Source organism: Oncorhynchus keta, chromosome 30 (assembly GCF_023373465.1).
Source record: "Oncorhynchus keta strain PuntledgeMale-10-30-2019 chromosome 30, Oket_V2, whole genome shotgun sequence".
NCBI lineage: Eukaryota > Metazoa > Chordata > Actinopteri > Salmoniformes > Salmonidae > Oncorhynchus > Oncorhynchus keta.
The window spans coordinates 7,674,122-7,697,823 of record NC_068450.1 but is presented as its reverse complement, the minus strand read 5'-3'; positions in this window follow the sequence as shown (position 1 = coordinate 7,697,823).

The window sequence follows — 23,702 nt, the reverse complement described above, 5'->3', positions numbered from 1 at the left end:
ACTCTATAGTAAGATGGCACTCTGCAGTAAGATGGCACTCTGCAGTAAGATGGCACTCTGCAGTAAGATGGCACTCTGCAGTAAGATGGCACTCTGCAGTAAGATGGCACTCTATATTAATATGGCACTATGCAGTAAGATGGCACTCTATAGTAAGATGGAACTCTGCAGTAAGATGGAACTCTGCAGTAAGATGGAACTCTGCAGGAAGGTGGCACTCTATAGTAAGATGGCACTCTATAGTAAGATGGCACTCTATAGTAAGATGGCACTCTATAGTAAGATGGCACTCTATAGTAAGATGGCACTCTATAGTAAGATGGCACTCTACAGTAAGATGGCACTCTATAGTAAGATGGCACTCTATAGTAAGATGGAACTCTGCAGTAAGATCGCAACTCTATAGTAAGATCGCAACTCTATAGTAAGATCGCAACTCTATAGTAAGATGGCACTCTGCAGTAAGATGGCACTCTGCAGTAAGATGGCACTCTGCAGTAAGATGGCACTCTGCAGTAAGATGGCACTCTGCAGTAAGATGGCACTCTGTAGTAAGATGGCACTCTATAGTAAGATGGCACTCTATAGTAAGATGGCACTCTGTAATAAGATGGCACTCTGTAATAAGATGGCACTCGGCAGTAAGATGGCACTCGGCAGTAAGATGGCACTCTGCAGTAAGATGGCACTCTGCAGTAAGATGGCACTCTGCAGTAAGATGGCACTCTGCAGTAAGATGGCACTCTGCAGTAAGATGGCACTCTGCAGTAAGATGGCACTCTGCAGTAAGATGGCACTCTGCAGTAAGATGGCACTCTATAGTAAGATGGCACTCTGCAGTAAGATGGCACTCTGCAGTAAGATGGCACTCTGCAGTAAGATGGCACTCTGCAGTAAGATGGCACTCTGCAGTAAGATGGCACTCTATAGTAAGATGGCACTCTATAGTAAGATGGCACTCTGCAGTAAGATGGCACTCTGCAGTAAGATGGCACTCTGCAGTAAGATGGCACTCTGCAGTAAGATGGCACTCTGCAGTAAGATGGCACTCTGCAGTAAGATGGCACTCTGCAGTAAGATGGCACTCTATAGTAAGATGGCACTCTATAGTAAGATGGCACTCTGCAGTAAGATGGCACTCTGCAGTAAGATGGCACTCTGCAGTAAGATGGCACTCTATAGTAAGATGGCACTCTGCAGTAAGATGGCACTCTGCAGTAAGATGGCACTCTGCAGTAAGATGGCACTCTATAGTAAGATGGCACTCTGCAGTAAGATGGCACTCTATAGTAAGATGGCACTCTGCAGTAAGATGGCACTCTGCAGTAAGATGGCACTCTGCAGTAAGATGGCACTCTGCAGTAAGATGGCACTCTATAGTAAGATGGCACTCTGCAGTAAGATGGCACTCTGCAGTAAGATGGCACTCTGCAGTAAGATGGCACTCTGCAGTAAGATGGCACTCTGCAGTAAGATGGCACTCTGCAGTAAGATGGCACTCTGCAGTAAGATGGCACTCTATAGTAAGATGGCACTCTGCAGTAAGATGGCACTCTATAGTAAGATGGCACTCTATAGTAAGATGGCACTCTATAGTAAGATGGCACTCTATAGTAAGATGGCACTCTGCAGTAAGATGGCACTCTGCAGTAAGATGGCACTCTGCAGTAAGATGGCACTCTGCAGTAAGATGGCACTCTGCAGTAAGATGGCACTCTGCAGTAAGATGGCACTCTGCAGTAAGATGGCACTCTGCAGTAAGATGGCACTCTATAGTAAGATGGCACTCTATAGTAAGATGGCACTCTGCAGTAAGGTGGCACTCTGCAGTAAGGTGGCACTCTGTAGTAAGATGGCACTCTACAGTAAGATGGCACTCTACAGTAAGATGGCACTCTACAGTAAGATGGCACTCTACAGTAAGATGGCACTCTATAGTAAGATGGCACTCTATAGTAAGATGGAACTCTATAGTAAGATGGAACTCTGCAGTAAGATGGAACTCTGCAGTAAGATGGCACTCTGTAGTAAGATCGCAACTCTATAGTAAGATGGCACTCTGCAGTAAGATGGCACTCTGTAGTAAGATGGCACTCTGCAGTAAGATGGCACTCTGCAGTAAGATGGCACTCTGCAGTAAGGTTGCACTCTGTAGTAAGATGGCACTCGGCAGTAAGATGGCACTCGGCAGTAAGATGGCACTCTATAGTAAGATGGCACTCTGCAGTAAGATGGCACTCTGCAGTAAGATGGCACTCTGCAGTAAGATGGCACTCTGCAGTAAGATGGCACTCTGCAGTAAGATGGCACTCTGCAGTAAGATGGCACTCTGCAGTAAGATGGCACTCTATAGTAAGATGGCACTCTATAGTAAGATGGCACTCTGCAGTAAGATGGCACTCTACAGTAAGATGGCACTCTACAGTAAGATGGCACTCTACAGTAAGATGGCACTCTACAGTAAGATGGCACTCTATAGTAAGATGGCACTCTATAGTAAGATGGAACTCTGCAGTAAGATGGAACTCTGCAGTAAGATGGCACTCTGTAGTAAGATCGCAACTCTATAGTAAGATCGCAACTCTATAGTAAGATGGCACTCTGCAGTAAGATGGCACTCTGCAGTAAGATGGCACTCTGTAGTAAGATGGCACTCTGCAGTAAGATGGCACTCTGCAGTAAGGTTGCACTCTGCAGTAAGGTTGCACTCTGTAGTAAGATGGCACTCGGCAGTAAGATGGCACTCGGCAGTAAGATGGCACTCTATAGTAAGATGGCACTCTGCAGTAAGATGGCACTCTGCAGTAAGATGGCACTCTGCAGTAAGATGGCACTCTGCAGTAAGATGGCACTCTATAGTAAGATGGCACTCTGCAGTAAGATGGCACTCTGCAGTAAGATGGCACTCTGCAATAAGATGGCACTCTATGGTAAGATGGCACTCTATGGTAAGATGGCACTCGGCAGTAAGATGGCACTCTGCAGTAAGATGGCACTCTGCAGTAAGATGGCACTCTGTAGTAAGATGGCACTCTATAGTAAGATGGCACTCTATAGTAAGATGGCACTCTATAGTAAGATGGCACTCTATAGTAAGATGGCACTCTATAGTAAGATGGCACTCTGCAGTAAGATGGCACTCTGCAGTAAGATGGCACTCTGTAGTAAGATGGCACTCTGCAGTAAGATGGCACTCTGCAGTAAGATGGCACTCTGCAGTAAGATGGCACTCTATAGTAAGATGGCACTCTGTAGTAAGATGGCACTCTGCAGTAAGATGGCACTCTGCAGTAAGATGGCACTCTGCAGTAAGATGGCACTCTGCAGTAAGATGGCACTCTGCAGTAAGATGGCACTCTGCAGTAAGATGGCACTCTGCAGTAAGATGGCACTCTGCAGTAAGATGGCACTCTGCAGTAAGATGGCACTCTGCAGTAAGATGGCACTCTGCAGTAAGATGGCACTCTGCAGTAAGATGGCACTCTGCAGTAAGATGGCACTCTATAGTAAGATGGCACTCTGCAGTAAGATGGCACTCTGCAGTAAGATGGCACTCTGCAGTAAGATGGCACTCTGCAGTAAGATGGCACTCTATAGTAAGATGGCACTCTATAGTAAGATGGCACTCTGCAGTAAGATGGCACTCTGCAGTAAGATGGCACTCTGCAGTAAGATGGCACTCTGCAGTAAGATGGCACTCTGCAGTAAGATGGCACTCTGCAGTAAGATGGCACTCTGCAGTAAGATGGCACTCTATAGTAAGATGGCACTCTATAGTAAGATGGCACTCTGCAGTAAGATGGCACTCTGCAGTAAGATGGCACTCTGCAGTAAGATGGCACTCTGCAGTAAGATGGCACTCTGTAGTAAGATGGCACTCTGCAGTAAGATGGCACTCTGCAGTAAGATGGCACTCTGCAGTAAGATGGCACTCTGCAGTAAGATGGCACTCTGCAGTAAGATGGCACTCTATAGTAAGATGGCACTCTATAGTAAGATGGCACTCTGCAGTAAGATGGCACTCTGCAGTAAGATGGCACTCTGCAGTAAGATGGCACTCTGCAGTAAGATGGCACTCTGCAGTAAGATGGCACTCTGCAGTAAGATGGCACTCTGCAGTAAGATGGCACTCTATAGTAAGATGGCACTCTATAGTAAGATGGCACTCTGCAGTAAGATGGCACTCTGCAGTAAGATGGCACTCTGCAGTAAGATGGCACTCTATAGTAAGATGGCACTCTGCAGTAAGATGGCACTCTGCAGTAAGATGGCACTCTGCAGTAAGATGGCACTCTATAGTAAGATGGCACTCTGCAGTAAGATGGCACTCTATAGTAAGATGGCACTCTGCAGTAAGATGGCACTCTGCAGTAAGATGGCACTCTGCAGTAAGATGGCACTCTGCAGTAAGATGGCACTCTATAGTAAGATGGCACTCTGCAGTAAGATGGCACTCTGCAGTAAGATGGCACTCTGCAGTAAGATGGCACTCTGCAGTAAGATGGCACTCTGCAGTAAGATGGCACTCTGCAGTAAGATGGCACTCTGCAGTAAGATGGCACTCTATAGTAAGATGGCACTCTGCAGTAAGATGGCACTCTATAGTAAGATGGCACTCTATAGTAAGATGGCACTCTATAGTAAGATGGCACTCTATAGTAAGATGGCACTCTGCAGTAAGATGGCACTCTGCAGTAAGATGGCACTCTGCAGTAAGATGGCACTCTGCAGTAAGATGGCACTCTGCAGTAAGATGGCACTCTGCAGTAAGATGGCACTCTGCAGTAAGATGGCACTCTATAGTAAGATGGCACTCTATAGTAAGATGGCACTCTGCAGTAAGGTGGCACTCTGCAGTAAGGTGGCACTCTGTAGTAAGATGGCACTCTACAGTAAGATGGCACTCTACAGTAAGATGGCACTCTACAGTAAGATGGCACTCTACAGTAAGATGGCACTCTATAGTAAGATGGCACTCTATAGTAAGATGGAACTCTATAGTAAGATGGAACTCTGCAGTAAGATGGAACTCTGCAGTAAGATGGCACTCTGTAGTAAGATCGCAACTCTATAGTAAGATGGCACTCTGCAGTAAGATGGCACTCTGTAGTAAGATGGCACTCTGCAGTAAGATGGCACTCTGCAGTAAGATGGCACTCTGCAGTAAGGTTGCACTCTGTAGTAAGATGGCACTCGGCAGTAAGATGGCACTCTATAGTAAGATGGCACTCTGCAGTAAGATGGCACTCTGCAGTAAGATGGCACTCTGCAGTAAGATGGCACTCTGCAGTAAGATGGCACTCTGCAGTAAGATGGCACTCTGCAGTAAGATGGCACTCTGCAGTAAGATGGCACTCTATAGTAAGATGGCACTCTATAGTAAGATGGCACTCTGCAGTAAGATGGCACTCTACAGTAAGATGGCACTCTACAGTAAGATGGCACTCTACAGTAAGATGGCACTCTACAGTAAGATGGCACTCTATAGTAAGATGGCACTCTATAGTAAGATGGAACTCTGCAGTAAGATGGAACTCTGCAGTAAGATGGCACTCTGTAGTAAGATCGCAACTCTATAGTAAGATCGCAACTCTATAGTAAGATGGCACTCTGCAGTAAGATGGCACTCTGCAGTAAGATGGCACTCTGTAGTAAGATGGCACTCTGCAGTAAGATGGCACTCTGCAGTAAGGTTGCACTCTGCAGTAAGGTTGCACTCTGTAGTAAGATGGCACTCGGCAGTAAGATGGCACTCGGCAGTAAGATGGCACTCTATAGTAAGATGGCACTCTGCAGTAAGATGGCACTCTGCAGTAAGATGGCACTCTGCAGTAAGATGGCACTCTGCAGTAAGATGGCACTCTATAGTAAGATGGCACTCTGCAGTAAGATGGCACTCTGCAGTAAGATGGCACTCTGCAATAAGATGGCACTCTATGGTAAGATGGCACTCTATGGTAAGATGGCACTCGGCAGTAAGATGGCACTCTGCAGTAAGATGGCACTCTGCAGTAAGATGGCACTCTGTAGTAAGATGGCACTCTATAGTAAGATGGCACTCTATAGTAAGATGGCACTCTATAGTAAGATGGCACTCTATAGTAAGATGGCACTCTATAGTAAGATGGCACTCTGCAGTAAGATGGCACTCTGCAGTAAGATGGCACTCTGTAGTAAGATGGCACTCTGCAGTAAGATGGCACTCTGCAGTAAGATGGCACTCTGCAGTAAGATGGCACTCTATAGTAAGATGGCACTCTATAGTAAGATGGCACTCTGCAGTAAGATGGCACTCTGCAGTAAGATGGCACTCTGCAGTAAGATGGCACTCTGCAGTAAGATGGCACTCTGCAGTAAGATGGCACTCTGCAGTAAGATGGCACTCTGCAGTAAGATGGCACTCTGCAGTAAGATGGCACTCTATAGTAAGATGGCACTCTGCAGTAAGATGGCACTCTGCAGTAAGATGGCACTCTGCAGTAAGATGGCACTCTGCAGTAAGATGGCACTCTGCAGTAAGATGGCACTCTGCAGTAAGATGGCACTCTATAGTAAGATGGCACTCTATAGTAAGATGGCACTCTGCAGTAAGATGGCACTCTGCAGTAAGATGGCACTCTGCAGTAAGATGGCACTCTGTAGTAAGATGGCACTCTGTAGTAAGATGGCACTCTGCAGTAAGATGGCACTCTGCAGTAAGATGGCACTCTGCAGTAAGATGGCACTCTGCAGTAAGATGGCACTCTGCAGTAAGATGGCACTCTATAGTAAGATGGCACTCTATAGTAAGATGGCACTCTGCAGTAAGATGGCACTCTGCAGTAAGATGGCACTCTGCAGTAAGATGGCACTCTGCAGTAAGATGGCACTCTATAGTAAGATGGCACTCTATAGTAAGATGGCACTCTGCAGTAAGATGGCACTCTGCAGTAAGATGGCACTCTATAGTAAGATGGCACTCTATAGTAAGATGGCACTCTATAGTAAGATGGCACTCTGCAGTAAGATGGCACTCTGCAGTAAGATGGCACTCTGCAGTAAGATGGCACTCTGCAGTAAGATGGCACTCTGCAGTAAGATGGCACTCTGCAGTAAGATGGCACTCTGCAGTAAGATGGCACTCTATAGTAAGATGGCACTCTATAGTAAGATGGCACTCTGCAGTAAGATGGCACTCTGCAGTAAGATGGCACTCTGCAGTAAGATGGCACTCTGCAGTTAGATGGCACTCTGCAGTTAGATGGCACTCTGCAGTTAGATGGCACTCTGCAGTTAGATGGCACTCTGCAGTAAGATGGCACTCTGTAGTAAGATGGCACTCTATAGTAAGATGGCACTCTGCAGTAAGATGGCACTCTGCAGTAAGATGGCACTCTGCAGTAAGATGGCACTCTGCAGTAAGATGGCACTCTGCAGTAAGATGGCACTCTGCAGTAAGATGGCACTCTGCAGTAAGGTTGCTCTCCATTGGATAGTTGCCGTCTTACAGGCTCCTGACCAATTGTTTATAATTGTTTTTACGCTGGTCTTATTAACTTGTTTTGTACATAATGTCTCCGCCATAATTTCCAATGACCGAACGCAGCTGCTGGACATCAGAACAGCGATTATATGCCTCGATTTGGATGAATATTTCTTCTTCAATGAGTCGGCAGCTCTGTATGTTCTGCTTTCTCCGGACTAGACCCTATTCCCCGGGACTCAAAAGAGGAAATAGAGACTGGCGAGGCGGAATCCTGACTCGGTTACGACGACGGGAGGAGTGGTTTGTCTCGTTGTTATTAACAATAGCTGGTGCACCATCGCTAATGTCAAGGAAGTCTCAAGTTTTTTGCTCACCTGAGTAAGAGTTCCTTATGATATGCTGCAGACCATACTATTTACAAGAGAATTTCCATGTATATTTTTTCGGAGCTGTCCATTTACCGCCACAAACCGACACTGGCACTAAGACCGCACTCAATGAGCTGTATAGGGCCCTACGCAAACAAGACAATCAACATCCAGAGGCAGTTTCTCGTGGTGTTTTTAATGGTGATTTTAATGCAGCACTGTTGTTGTTGAATGCTGTTGAACGCCGAAACCCTGAACTAGAGACCTCAGTTTAAAAGCTGACAGAGTTTTTATATGCTTTTATTTGATTTTGGATCCTGAAGCTCTGTTGGGCTTAGTTGCTGTGAGTGCTGCTGTCTGTCACGGGATCCTGACAGATTCCTCAGAGGGGGAGAGACACGAAAGCCCAGCTAGCCTAGCTGGCTCGGCGGTCTCAAATGGAGGTTGACTTTCAGTGTAGCAACAACTGCTTGGGGAGGACTACAGGAGCGAAGTGGCTACTCTTAGCAAGCAAGGAGACAACCTACACCAGCTATTGGGGAATCCAAGCCCGCCGACTTTTCTTGGAAGTTTTGCCGCAGTGTCGTCTCTCCACAGCCAACTGGCCGTTACTCAGCAGGGTTCTATATCCAGAGGGGACGAAGCTGTTCTCGACGCAAGCAAGCAGCCATGGTGTACATCATTCTCCGTGGAAGTCGAAGAAAGCTTCCTCTGGCAAAGGGGGTCTCCTTGGAGATGTTGAGTCCGGATCTGACACAGACCAGTAACAGCTTTGCCGCCCTGGATCCAGAGGTTCCAGTGCTTTCTTCCTTGTGGGCTTCCCATTCAAGATTGTATTTGGAGGTTGATTCTTGGTTGTGTCTCCCTCTCCGGTGGCTTCTACCTTGAGTTCAGATCCTCGAAGCTCCCACCCTCATCAGACCGTGAGGCTGCCTGAGAGTCTGGCCCAATCAACATCACCAGCTGTCATCATAGGCAGCTCTATGGTGAGAAACATCTCTGTCCCCAAGGCAAAAACCCTGTTATACCCAGGAGCACGAGTGCAGGACATAACAAGGCTGCTTCCGACTGTTTTACCACAGATGCCGGGAGCTGACACTGTCATAGTCCATGTGGGGTCAAAAGACTGCGTTGAAACAATGACTTTTAAATGATCCAAGACCAGCTCAGTTAATCCCTACCATTGTGACAATGAGTCATCATAATGCTGCATCTAATGTACATGATACTAGGGGCATTTTCAATCACAATGTAAGTAACTTCATTTGTGTACCACTAATTGCACTGAATACCTCTGTTTATCCTACAGCTGTTGAATGCAGCAATCATGAGCCTATGAACCAGAGTTCCTCTGTTAGCACTGAGGTGGTGTGCCCTAGTAGGATGACCACTTTGTGCAGCTCACCCTGCACTATCAGCTCCAATATAAATAATATGCGCTAGAGTACTTCTGATAAGCCTCACAGCATTAAAAACAATCAAGCAACCCAGAAAAGTGTCAGGACCCGGTTACGAACCCGGGTCTCCGGAGTGAGAAACAGTCACTTAACCAACTGAGCCACGAATAGTCGGCAGAACCCAGAAGATGAGGCAGACACAGCAGTACTTGAGACGGTGTATTTAATGAAGTAAAAAGTGAAGTCCTTCAGGAAAACATGTAACTCCACAACCTCAAAAGGAATTCCACAAGAACAAAGGTAATCCTCCAAGACAAAAAGGTCAATCCACAAGGTGGTAGGTATAGCATAAAAAGCCTCAAAAGATACTCAAAAATAAATAAACAAGAACAAAAAAACAGAATTCCACAAGAGAGTCCACCGGGATCAACAAGAGTTCACAGAATACTAGGGCTGGGTGCTAACATACAAACACAGAGCAAAGAACTGAGGAAAACTAAGGGTTTAAATACAATCAGGGGAAACGAGGCACAGGTGCAAATAATAATGGGGATCAAGGGAAAACAAAAGGTCAAAAAGCACAATGGGGGCATCTAGTGACCAAAAACCGGAACAACCCTGGCCAAATCCTGACAGAAAAGTGCTAAAAATAGCTCATATTAACATATGTAGCCTGAGAAACAAGCTCCATGAAGTCAATAACTTGCTTGTAACAGATGACATCTCTGAAACTCACTTAGATAATAGCTTTGCTGATACAGTGATATCAATACATGGTTAAAACATCTACCAAAAATACAGAAGTGTCAAGCTCTGTTGCGGTCAATATTCACAACGATATTCCTGTAAAGCTTAGAGACGATCTAATGTTAAATACTGTTGAAGAAATATGTCTACATGTTCATCTGCCTCACCTTAAGCCCATTCTGGTGGGAAGCTGCTATAGACCAGCGGGTGCTAACAATCAGTATCTGGATAATATCTTTGAGATGCTTGATGTATGTGATATCATCAGATATATGTGATTTCAAGAGAGAAATATATTTTCTGGGTGATTTAAATATTGACTGACTTTCATCAAGCTGCCCACTCGTTCTGCGAGGCGACCTAAACTGGAACATGCTTAACACCCCAGCCATCCTACAATCTAAGCTTGATGCCCTCAATCTCACACAAATTATCAATGAACCTACCAGGTATCTCCCCAAAGTCGTTAACACGGACACCCTCATAGATATCATCCTAACCAACTTGCCCTCTAAATCTACCTCTGCTGTCTTCAACCAAGATCTCAGCGATCACTGCCTCATTGCCTGCATCCGTAATGGGTCAGCGGTCAAACGACCTGCACTCATCACTGTCAAACGCTCCCTGAAACACTTCAGCGAGCAGGCCTTTCTAATCGACCTGGCCCGGGGTATCCTGGAAGGATATTGATCTCATCCCGTCAGTAGAGGATGCCTGGTTATTTTTTTAAAATGCCTTCCTAACCATCTTAAATAAGCATGCCCCATTCAAGAAATGTAGATCCAGGAACAGATAAAGCCCTTGGTTCTCCCCAGACCTGACTGCCCTACACAAAAACATCCTATGGCGTTCTGCAGTAGCATCGAACAGCCCCCGTGATATGCAGCTTTTCAGGGAAGCTAGAAACCATTATACACAGGCAGTTAGAAAAGCCAAGGCTAGCTTTTTCAAGCAGAAATTTGCTTCCTGCAGCACTAACTCAAAAAAGTTCTGGGACACTGTAAAGTCCATGGAGAATAAGAAGACCTCCTGCAAGCTGCCCACTGCACTGAAGATAGGAAACACTGTCACCACTGATAAATCCACTATAATTGAGAATTTCAACAAGCATTTTTCTACGGCTGAACATGCTTTCCACCTGGCTAACCCCACTCCAACAGCACTGGACCCCCCACAGCAACTCGCCCAAGCCTTCCCCATTTCTCCTTCTCCCAAATCCAGTCAGCTGATGTTCTGAAAGAGCTGGAAAATCTGGACCCCTACAAATCAACCATGCTAGACAATCTGGACCCTTTCTTTCTAAAATTATCTGCCGAAATTGTTGCCACCCCAATTACTAGCCTGTTCAACGTCTCTTTCATGTCGTCTGAGATTCCCAGAGATTGGAAAGCAGCTGCGGTCATCCCCATCATCAAAGGGGAGGACACTCTTGACCCAACCTGCACACAGACCTATATCTATCCTACCCTGCCTTTCTAAGGTCTTCAAAAGCCAAGTCAACAAACAGATTACCGACCATTTTGAATCTCACCATACCCTCTCTGCTATGCAATCTGGTTTCAGAGCTGGTCATGGGTGCACCTCAGCCACGCTCAAGGTCCTAAACGATGTCTTAACCGCCATCGATAAGAAACATTACTGTGCAGCCGTATTCATTGATCTGGCCAAGGTTTTGGACTCTGTCCATCACCGCATTCTTATTGGCAGACTCGACAGCCTTGGTTTCTCAAATGATTGCATTGCCTGGTTCACCAACTACTTCTGTGATAGAGTTCAGTGTGTCAAATCAGAGGGTCTGTTGTCCGGACCCCTGGCAGTGTCTATGGGGGTGCCACAGGTTTCCATTCTTGGACCGACTCTCTTCTCTGTATACATCAATGATGTCGCTCTTGCTGCTGGTGAGTCTCTGATCCACCTCTACGCAGATGACACCATTCTGTATACTTCTGGCCCTTCTTTGGACACTGTGTTAACAATCCTCCAAGGAAGCTTCAATGCCATACAACTCGCCTTCCATGGCCTCCAATTGCTCTTAAATACAAGTAAAACTAAATGCATGCTCTTCAACCCGATCGCTGCCTGCACCTGCCCGCCTGTCCAACATCACTACTCTGGACGGCTCTGACTTAGAATACGTGGACAACTACAAATACCTAGGTGGCTGGTTAGACTGTAAACTCTCCTTCCAGACCCACATCAAACATCACCAATCCAAAGTTAAATCTAGAATTGCCTTCCTATTTTGCAACAAAACATCCTTCACTCATGCCGCCAAACATACCCTTGTAAACTGACCATCCTACCAATCCTCGACTTCGGTGATGTCATTTACAAAATAGCCTCCAATACCCAACTCAACAAATTGGATGCAGTCTATCACAACGCCATCCGTTTTGTCACCAAAGCCCCATATACTACCCACCATTGCGACCTGTACGCTCTCGTTGGCTGGCCCTCGCTTCATACTCGTCGCCAAACCCACTGGCTCCATGTCATCTACAATACCATGCTAGGTAAAGCCCCGCCTTATCTCAGCTCACTGGTCACCATAACAGCACCCACCTGTAGCACGCGCTCCAGCGGGTATATCTCTCTGGTCACCCCCAAAACCAATTCTTCCTTTGGCCGCCTCTCCTTCCAGTTCTCTGCTGCCAATGACTGGAACACACTGCAAAGATCTCTGAAACTGGAAACACTTATCTCCCTCACTAGCTTTAAGCACCAGCTGTCAGAGCAGCTCACAGATTACTGCACCTGTACATAGCCCATCTATAATTTAGCCCAAACAACTACCTCTTCCCCTACTGTATTTATTTCATTTTATTTATTTATTTAATTAATTTGCTCCCTTGCACCACATTATTGTATTTCTACTTTGCACATTCTTTCACTGCAAATCTACCATTCCAGTGTTTTTCTTGCTATATTGTATTTACTTTGCCACCATGGCCTTTTTTTGCCTTTACCTCCCTTATCTCACCTCATTTGCTCACATCGTATATAGACTTGTTTCTACTGTATTATTGACTGTATGTTTGTTTTACTCCATGTGTAACTCTGTGTCGTTGTATGTGTCGAACTGCTTTGCTTTATCTTGGCCAGGTCGCAATTGTAAATGAGAACTTGTTCTCAACTTGCCTACCTGGTTAAATAAAGGTGTTCTCTACTTGCCTACCTGGTTAAATAAAGGTGTTCTCTACTTGCCTACCTGGTTAAATAAAGGTGAAATAAATCTAAAGAAAATAAACTTTATTAAACTGCAACCAGCCTTCAGTTCAGGTCGTCAGTCAATCTACCAGGGTAGTTATAAACAGCACAGGCATTAAATCATCTACATGTATTGAACACATCTTTACTAATGCTGCAGATATTTGCTTTAAAGCAGTATCCAAACCCGTAGGATGTAGTGATCACAATATAGTAGCCATATCTAGAAAAACCACAGTTCCAAAGGTTGGTTCTAATATAATGTGCGAGAGGTCATAGATTAAATTTGTAGTGATTCATATGTTGATGTAAATAATATTTGCTGGTCTGTGGTGTGTAATGATGAGCAACCAGACACTGCACTTGACACATTTATGAAATTACTTATTTCAGTTACTAATAATCCAGCACGCATTAAGAAAATTACAGTAAAAACTGTTAAATCCCCTTGAATTGATGAGGAATTGGCAGCCCAACTGATTGGCAAACGTACTGCAAATAAATAAATCTCTTGATTAAACTAAATAAAAATAAACTATATAATAAACTATACTATGAAACAAAGATATAAATGATATGAAGAATGATAGTAAAAAGCTTTGGGGCACCTTAAATTACATTTTGGGGAAAAAAAAGCCAACTCAGCTCCATCACTCATTGAATCAGATGGCTCATTCATCACAAAGCCCACTGATATTGCCAACTACTTTAATGACTTTTTCATTGGCAAGATTGGCAAGATTATCAAACGTAGGGGTGACATGCCAGCAACAAACGCTGACACTACACATTCAAGTGTATCTGACCAAATTATGAAAGACAACAATTGTAATTTTGAATTCCGTAAAGTCAGTGTGAAAGAGGTGAAAAGGTATTGTTGTTTATCAACAATGACAAGCCATCGGGGTCTGACAATCTGGATGGAAATTTACTGAGGATAATAGCAGACGATATCGGCACTCCTATTTTCCACATCTTCAATTTAAGCCTACTAGAAAGTGTGTGGCCTCAGGCCTAGAGGGAAGCTAAAGTCATTCCGTTACCCAAGAATAGTAAAGCCCCCTTTACTGGCTCAAGTAGCCGACCAATCAGCCTTTTACTAACCCTTAGTAAACTTCTGGAAAAAAAATTTGTTTGACCAGATACAATGCTATTTTATAGTAAACAAATTGACAACAGACTTTCAGAATGCTTATAGGGAAGGACATTCAACAAGAACAGCACTTACACACATGACTGGTGATTGGCTGAGAGAAACTGATGATACAAGTATTGTGGGGGCTGTCTTGTTAGACTTCAGTGCAGCTTTTGACATTATCGATCATTGTCTGCTGCTGGAAAAATGTATGTGTTATGGCTTTACACCCCCTGCTATAGTGTGGATAAAGAGCTTCCTGTCTAACAGACCACAGAGGGTGTTCTTTATTATAACGGAAGCCTCTCAAACATAATCCAGGTAGAATCAGGAATTCCCCAGGGTAGCTGGTTAGGCTCTTTTTTTCAATCTTTACTTACGACGTGCCACTGACTTTGAGTAAAGCCAGAGTGTCTATGTACGCGGATGACTCAATACTATACACGTCATTTACCACAGTGACTGAAATGATTGCGGCACTTAACAAAAAGTTGCAGTTACGGTGGCTTGTCTTGCGAAAGTATTCACCCCCTTGGCATTTTTCCTATTTTGTTGCCTTAAAACTGGATTTAAAATAGCATTTTTGGGTGTTTGTATCATTTCATGTAGACAACATGCCTACCAAATTGAAGAAGCAAAATCTTTTTTATTGTGAACCAAACAAGAAATAAGACCGAAAAATACAACTTGAGTGTGCATAACTATTCACCCCCCCCAATGTCAATACTTTGTAGAGCCTCCTTTTTCAGCAATTACTGCAAGTGTCTTGGGGTATGTCTCTATAAGCTTGGTACATCTAGCCACTGGGATTCTTTTCAGCTCCTTCAAGTTGGATGTGTTCTGCTTGTGTACAGCAATCTTTAAGTCATACCACAGATTCTCAATAGGATTTAGGTCTGGGTTTTGACTAGACCATTCCAAGACATGTAAATGTTTCCCCTTAAACCACTCGTGTGTTGCTTTAGCAGTATGTTTAGGGTCATTGTCCTACTGGAAGGTGAACCTCCGTCTCAGTCTCAAATGTCTGGAAGAATGAAACAGGTTTCCCTCAACAATTTCTCTGCATTTAGCTCCATCCATCATACCTTAAATTCTGACCAGTTTCTCAGTCCCTGCTGATGACAAACATCCCCACAGCATGTTGTTTCCACCACCATGCTTCACTGTGGGGATGGTTTTCTCGGGGTGATGAGAGGTGTTGGGTTTGCAGGAGACATATCGTTTTCCTTGATGACCAAAACACTCAATTTTAGTCTCATCTGAGTACCTTCTTCCATATGTTTGGGGAGTCTCCCACATGCCTTTTGACAAACACCAAACGTGTCTGACTTTTTTCTGGCCACTCTTCCGTAAATCCCAGTTCTGTGGAGTGTACAGCTTAAAGTGGTCCTATGGACAGATGCTCCAATCTCCGCTGTGGAGCTTTGCAGCTCCTTCAGGGGTATCGTTCTCTTTTGTTGCCTCTTTGATTAATGCCCTCCTTGCCTGGTCTGTGTGTTTTGGTCGGCGGCCCTCTCTCGACAGGTTTGTTGTGGTGCCATATTCTTTAAAATAAATGTTTTATTGATTTAATGGTGCTCCGTGGGATGTTCAAAGTTTCAGTTAGTTTTTTATAACCCAACCCTGATCTCCTCAACTCCACAACTTTGTCCCTGGCCTGTTTGGAGAGCTCCTTGGTCTTCATGGGGCCTCTTGCTTAGTGGTGTTGCAGACTCTGGGGCCTTTCAGAACAGGTGTAAATATACTGAGATCATGTGACAGATCATGTGACACTTAGTTCAATAAAGTCCACCTGTGTGCAATCTAATTATGTGACTTCTGAAGGTAATTGGTTGCACCAGATCTTATTTAGGTGCTTCATAGCAAAGGGGATGAGTACATATGAAAAAAAAAGTTTTTTTTGAATTTTATGAAACAAGTCATTCTTTCCATTTCACTTCACCAATTTGGACTATTTTGTGTATGTCCATTACATGAAATCCAAATAAAAATCAAGCAAGGCACTGTAGTTTCAGAGTGGGTGGCAAGGAATAAGTTTGCCTTAAATATTTCTAAAACTAAAAACATTGTATTTGGGACAAATCATTCACTAAACCCTAAACAACTAAATCTTGTAATAAATACAATTGAAATTGAGCAAGTTGAGATGACTAAACTGATTGGAGTAACACATGGTCATGGTCAAAGCATATTGACAACAGAAGTCTGTCCATAATAAAGTGTTGCTCTGCCTTGTTAACAACACTATCAACAAGGCAGGTCCTACAGGCCCTAGTTTTGTCGCACCTTGACTACTGTTCAGTCGTGTGGTCAGGTGCTACAAAAAAGGACTTAGGAAAATTGTAATTGTCTCAGAACAGGGCAGCTCGGCTGGCTCAGAACAGGGCAGCACGGCTGGCCCTTGGATGTACACAGAGAGCAAACATTAATAAGATGCATGTCAATCTCTCCTGGCTCAAAGTGGAGGAGAGATGGACTTTATCACTAGTTGTATTTATGAGAGGTTTTGAACATGTCGAATGCACAGAGCTGTCTGTTTGAACTACTGGCACACAGCTCGGACACCCATGCATGTTGTACCCCACAAGACATGCCACAAGAGGTATCTTCACAGTCCCCAAGTCCAGAACAGACAATGGGAAGTGCACAGTACTATATAGAGCCACAACTACATGGAACTCTATTCCACATCAAGAAACTGATGCAAGCAGTAAAATTAGATTTAAAAAAAAAAAAAGATTAAAAAAACACCTTATGGAACAGCGGGGACTGTGAAGCAACACAAACATTGGCACAGACACATGCATACACAGACATACGATAACATGCGCACTACACACACATACACATGGATTTAGTACTGTAGATACTGTATAATATAATACTAATAATAATAATAATATATATGCCATTTAATAATATATGCCATTTAGCAGACGCTTTTATCCAAAGCGACTTACAGTCATGTGTGCATACATTCTACGTATGGGTGGTCCCGGGAATCGAACCCACTACCCTGGCGTTACAAGCGCCATGCTCTACCAACTGAGCTACAGAAGGACCACATGTATGTTATGAAGTAGGGGCCTGAGGCCTCACAGTGTGTTGTTAAATCTGTCAATGTATTGTAATGTTTTAAAATTATATACATCTGGCAGCAGCGAATGGGAATCCATAATACATACATATAAATACAACAAATGCAGGGAAACTGAAATCCATTTTATCACACTTTTATCAGTATGTCACCTGTGCAACTAGAAAACTCTAGATCACGTTTTTTTTCCACACACAGAAACGCGTAACAACTCGTCCCTCACCCTTCGTTTGGCAAATCCGATTATAACTCAATCCTCCTTCTTCCTGCTTACAAGCAAAAACTCCAGTGACTCAAAAACTCAAACAGGAAGTACCAGTGACTCACTCAACACGGAAGTGGTCAGAAGAAGCGGATGCTAAGCTACAGGACTGTTTCGCTAGCACAAACTGGAAAATGTTGCAGGATTCATCTGATAACATAGAGGAGTTTACCACATCAGTCACCGGCTTCAATAATAAGTTCATCAATGACATCGTCCCACAATCACCATACATACCCCAACCAGAAGCCATGGATTACAGGCAGCATCCGCACTGAGCTTAAGGCTAGAGCTGACACTTTCAAGGAGCAGGACACTAATTTGGATTCTTGTAATAAATCCCGCTACAACCTCTGATGATGCTCAACAGATGTGTCAGGGCTTGAGAACTATCACAGATTAAAAAAGAAAACCCAGCCACAAGCTGCCCAGTGACGCAAGCCTAACAGATGAGTTACATTCCTTCAATGCTTGCTTCTTTGGCAAGCATCACTGAACCATGTATGAGAGCACCAGCTGTTCCGCACGACTATGTGATCTCCCTCTCCGTAGCCGATGTGAGTAAGACTTTTAAACAGGTGACCATTTGCAAGGCCGCGGGGCCAGAAGGATTTAAAGGCATGTGCTGACCAGTTGGTAAGTGTCTTCGCTGACATTTTCAACCTGTCCCCAACTCAGTCTTTTTATTTTATTTTTTATTTCACCTTTATTTAACCAGGTAGGCTAGTTGAGAACAAGTTCTCATTTGCAACTGCGACCTGGCCAAGATAAAGCATAGCAGTGTGAACAGACAACACAGAGTTACACATGGAGTAAACAATTAACAAGTCAATAACACAGTAGAAAAAAAGGGGAGTCTATATACAATGTGTGCAAAAGGCATGAGGAGTTAGGCGAATAATTACAATATTGCAGATTAACACTGGAGTGATAAATGATCAGATGATCATGTACAGGTAGAGATATTGGTGTGCAAAAGAGCAGAAAAGTAAATAAATAAAAACTGTGGGGATGAGGTAGGTGAAAATGGGTGGGCTATTTACCAATAGATTATGTACAGCTGCAGCGATCGGTTAGCTGCTCAGATAGCTGATGTTTGAAGTTGGTGAGGGAGATAAAAGTCTCCAACTTCAGCGATTTTTGCAATTCGTTCCAGTCACAGGCAGCAGAGTACTGGAACGAAAGGCGGCCAAATGAGGTGTTGGCTTTAGGGATGATGGGTGTTGCCATCGTGACCAGTGAACTGAGATAAGGCGGAGCTTTACCTAGCATGGCCTTGTAGATGACCTGGAGCCAGTGGGTCTGGGTCCAGTATGTAATACCAACTTGTTTCAAACAGACCACCATAGTCCCTGTGCCCAAGAACAACTATCTATAGCCTTGAAATGCTTTGAAAGGCTGGTAATGGTTCACATCAACACCATCATCCCAGACACCCTGGGCCTACTTCAATTTGCATACCGCCCCAACAAATCCACTGATGATACAATCTCTATAGCATCACTACACTGCCCTTTCCCACCTGGACAAAAGGAACACCTGTGTAAGAATGCTGTTCATTGTCTACAGCTCAGCGTTCAACACCATAGTAACCTCCAAGCTCATCACTAAGCTAAGGATCCTGGCACTAAACACCTCCCTCTGCAACTGGATCCTGAACTTCTTGACAGTTCGCCCTCAGGCGGTGATGGTAGGCAACTACACATCCACTGTACTGAGCATGGTGTCTATATCACAAAAACGACCACACCTCTTCACCCTCAGGAGGCTGAAAAGATTTGTCATTGGCCCTCAGATACTTAAAAGTTCTAAAGCTGCGCCATTGAGAGGATCTTGACTGGCTGCATCACCGCTTGGTACGTCAACTGCAAGGTGCTACAGAGGGTAGTGTGTACGGCCCAGTACATCACTGAGTCCGAGCTCCCTGCCATCCAGGACCTCTATACCAGGCGGTGTCGGAGGAAGGCCCCGAAAAATTGTTAAAGACTCCAGCCACCCAAGCCATAGACCGTTCCGTAGCAAAGAGAACAGAAAGTGGTACCAGTGAACCAAGTCTGGAACCAATAGGACCCTGAACAGCTTCTACCTCCAAGCCATAATACTGCAAAACAAGACTGCTAAATAGATCATCAAATGGCAACTCAGACTTCCTGCACTGACAAAAAAATGTACTAACTCTCTTGCACACACATACACTACATATGCCCACACACACAAAAAAGGTGCACACATGCATACAGATGCCACACACACACTCTCTATCACACACACTCTCTAACACACACACTCTCTTTCACACTCACCACTTATGCTGCTGACACTGTTTATCTATCCTGTTGCCTAGTAACTTTACCCTTACCTTTATGTACATAGCCACCTCAATTACCACCTCAATTATCTCGTACCCCTGCGCATTGACCAGCAGCATACCACCCTGCATCCCACTGCTGGCTTGCCTCATGGTTGTTCCTGGTTGGTCCCTGGATCGGAGACCAGTAGGAGAAACGCTTTCTGCCGGGTGTCATCTGTCAGAAGGGCTGTTAAGGGGTGTGTACTGACTCTCTGTGGTTACTACAGATCCCATGGCACTTATTGTGAGAGTAGGGGTGTTAACCCTGGTGCTCTAGCTACAGTCCCAATCTGACCCTCATACCATCATGGCCACCTAATCATCCCCAGTTTCTAATTGGTTCATTCATCCCCCTTCCTGTAACTATTCCCCAGGTCGTTGATGTCAATGAGAATGTGTTCTCAGTCAACTTACCTGGTAAAATAAGGGTTAAATATATATTTTGTATTTATTCATAGTGTATTTATGTATTCCTCGTGTAACTATTTATATTCTATATTGTTTTATATGAATCTTTATCTTACTCTCTGCACGGTTGGAAAATAATAATAATAATTTCACTTTTAGTCTAAACCTGTTGTTTTACGAAGCATGTGACAAATATAATTTGTTTTCATTTGATATGGTCCAGAGAGGTCCTCAGCTTCAGCCTCCTCTCTGTCAGGTTGATATGGTCCAGAGAGGTCCTCAACCAGCCCAGGGAATGTGCAAAGCTGAGCCATCGATCTCTGTAGCTCTCTGCCTCTCTGCCTCCACATGCACATGATTGCCTGCCTGCCTGCCTGCCTGCCTGCTGCCTTCTGCCTGCTGCCTGCCTGCCTGCTGCCTGCTGCCTGCCTGCCTGCTGCCTGCCTGCCTGCCTGCCTGCCTGCTGCCTGCCTAAGTGGAGCGTGTGACGGGATTGAACAATCAGCCGTGTTAGCCGGGAGAAATGTACCCCCAGCCAGCCCCCATTGAGCAACACAGCCCTTTATTTAAGCAGAGAGTCACCAATGAGAAATAAATCAATCTAATATCATATAAAACAAGTAAAATACAGTACAACACAAATATTGAAGAAAAACATTTACATTCCTCAATAAGAAGGGCCCCAATCAATATTTGAAATTGCCTGAGCGGGACTGGAACATCCAATTGTGATATATTTTGTAGTTGGTTCCAGCAATGAGGTGCATTAAAACAAAACAAAAACAGATGTATCCGGTTCGGTGGAGACCCGAGGAACCTCAAGAGTTGACCTTGTGAACGGGGGTTTAGTATCTCATGTTTTAACAACGAAGGTAAGTATAACTCAGAAGCTGGTGCAGTAGAGCTTTGTAAACACAAAGGGAACACTGAAGAGATATTAACATAATGTATTGCAGGATAAAGGACTTGCTTTATGTTTTATCGGTGATTAACAGTCCAATATTTAAAAAAAAAACATGTATTATGTATAAACATTTGTAATGTTCAAGTGTTTTTTATGGTTGCAGAGGGACACAAATGTCACCACAATTCAAGAGCGACCCTTGTACAATCAAAGACGGGCAGTCCTAAATCTGATGATCTTGCCACAGTTATCCATTATATCACAAATAGCATATTTCAACCACATACAACATATTGCAACTATACAAAAAAAAGATGTTCCTAAAAGTGTGTATCAAGGTGCTAGAACATTGAAATGATCCATGGCAGTGTTGACAACATGGCAGTGCAGTCTGGTATTGGCAGTGTTAGGTGTTAAAAAGCTCAGCAAGAGCTCACATATCTTATTACTTACAGAATATCTCTCCTTGCCCTGATTTCCAATAAAAACAAGATAACTTACAAGTCCAACAATATGTTCTAGTGAATTTAGTGGCATTAGACTTCAGAAATACTTATCTTCATAAAATGGAAAAAAAAGAAAGAAAAAAAGAGTGGGGGAATATCTGAAAAATGGCCTCCAGGCAAATGTCTGTTTTACCAGGCTGAGCCTCTAGGTCGCTGCAGGCAATGTTCACGGCAAATGACAGGTCATGGTGGGGGGTTTTCCCTTCTTCCTGCTTGGTTACTCACCAGCTCATATCAGTTCATGTACGCTATGTCACCTACAAGTAGGCTACGCTGGTCTGTCTTAAAGTGTCACAACTCCCGATCATTATCGTGCCCCTTTCTGCTCTGTTTTCTGCCATTTCACCCGGAGCATTGATCTATCTTTGCTCCTGTCTCTGATATTAAATGCTAGAAGGAACTGGTTTACCCAAACACTTCAATCAAAATGAGTTGAAAGTTCCGCTCCGTTCAAATGAAACAGAGAAACACAGAAACCATGGCAGTGTGACTGAAATGTTGTTTGCGTCCCAAATTGCACACTATTCCTTATATAGTGCACTACATCTGACCAGAGCCCATAGGTTGCATTATGAATGTGCACTATGTGGGAATAAGGTGCATTTTTGTCAAAATTTAGTTATTGACATAGACATGTTCTATTCAATGTGCTCTACCTTGATAGTACTCATGTTCATGTTCATGTTCAATTCATGTTATTAAGTTAAAAAAAATAAAAAATACAACGTAAATATAGCTGACACCATTCAAACCAATGAGGGCTTGGGAACTTTAATGCCAATTATTGTAGAATCATCTTCTTTTTTTAAGACAGAACTAAGCTCTCGATTTGGAACACAGCCTTTGTGGTATGAATATGGTGCACCAAAGGATTCAACAGTTCACGTCCCCAAGAAGAATCCCCCCCGTCCTGAGGACTCGTTCTACTGGTTATCCATCAAAGCCTCGAACAGATTCTATACAAGCCTATCATAGAATAAATCATAACCTATCCCTGACCCAGTCTGTAATACAAACTTGTTGCAAACAGACCACCATAGTACCTGTGCCCAAGAACCACTATCTATAGTCATGAAATGCTTTGAAAGGCTGGTAATGGATCACATCAACACCAGCATCCCAGACACCCTGGACCTACTCCAATTTGCAAAATTTTACATTTCAAATCACATCCTACAAACAGAACCCGGAGACTAACTAGAATAAAAAATAAACCAAACACATCTGGCATGCTGTTATAAGAAATAATGCTATAACAGATCAATGGAACCAGTTACTGAGTAAGGCAGGAAGCCTAGTGGTTAGAGTGTAGGGGCGGCAGGTAGCCTAGTGGTTAGAGTGTAGGGGCGGCAGGAAGCCTAGTGGTTAGAGTGTAGGGGCGGCAGGTAGCCTAGTGGTTAGAGTGTAGGGGCGGCAGGTAGCCTAGTGGTTAGAGTGTAGGGGCGGCAGGTAGCCTAGTGGTTAGAGTGTAGGGGAGGCAGGTAGTCTAGTGGTTAGAGTGTAGGGGCGGCAGGAAGCCTAGTGGTTAGAGTGTGGGGGCGGCAGGTAGCCTAGTGGTTAGAGTGTAGGGGCGGCAGGAAGCCTAGTGGTTAGAGTGTAGGAGCGGCAGGTAGCCTAGTGGTTAGAGTGTAGGGGCGGCAGGTAGCCTAGTGGTTAGAGTGTAGGGGAGGCAGGTAGTCTAGTGGTTAGAGTGTAGGGGCGGCAGGAAGCCTAGTGGTTAGAGTGTAGGGGCGGCAGGAAGCCTAGTGGTTAGAGTGTAGGGGCGGCAGGAAGCCTAGTGGTTAGAGTGTAGGGGCGGCAGGAAGCCTAGTGGTTAGAGTGTAGGGGCGGCAGGTAGCCTAGTGGTTAGAGTGTAG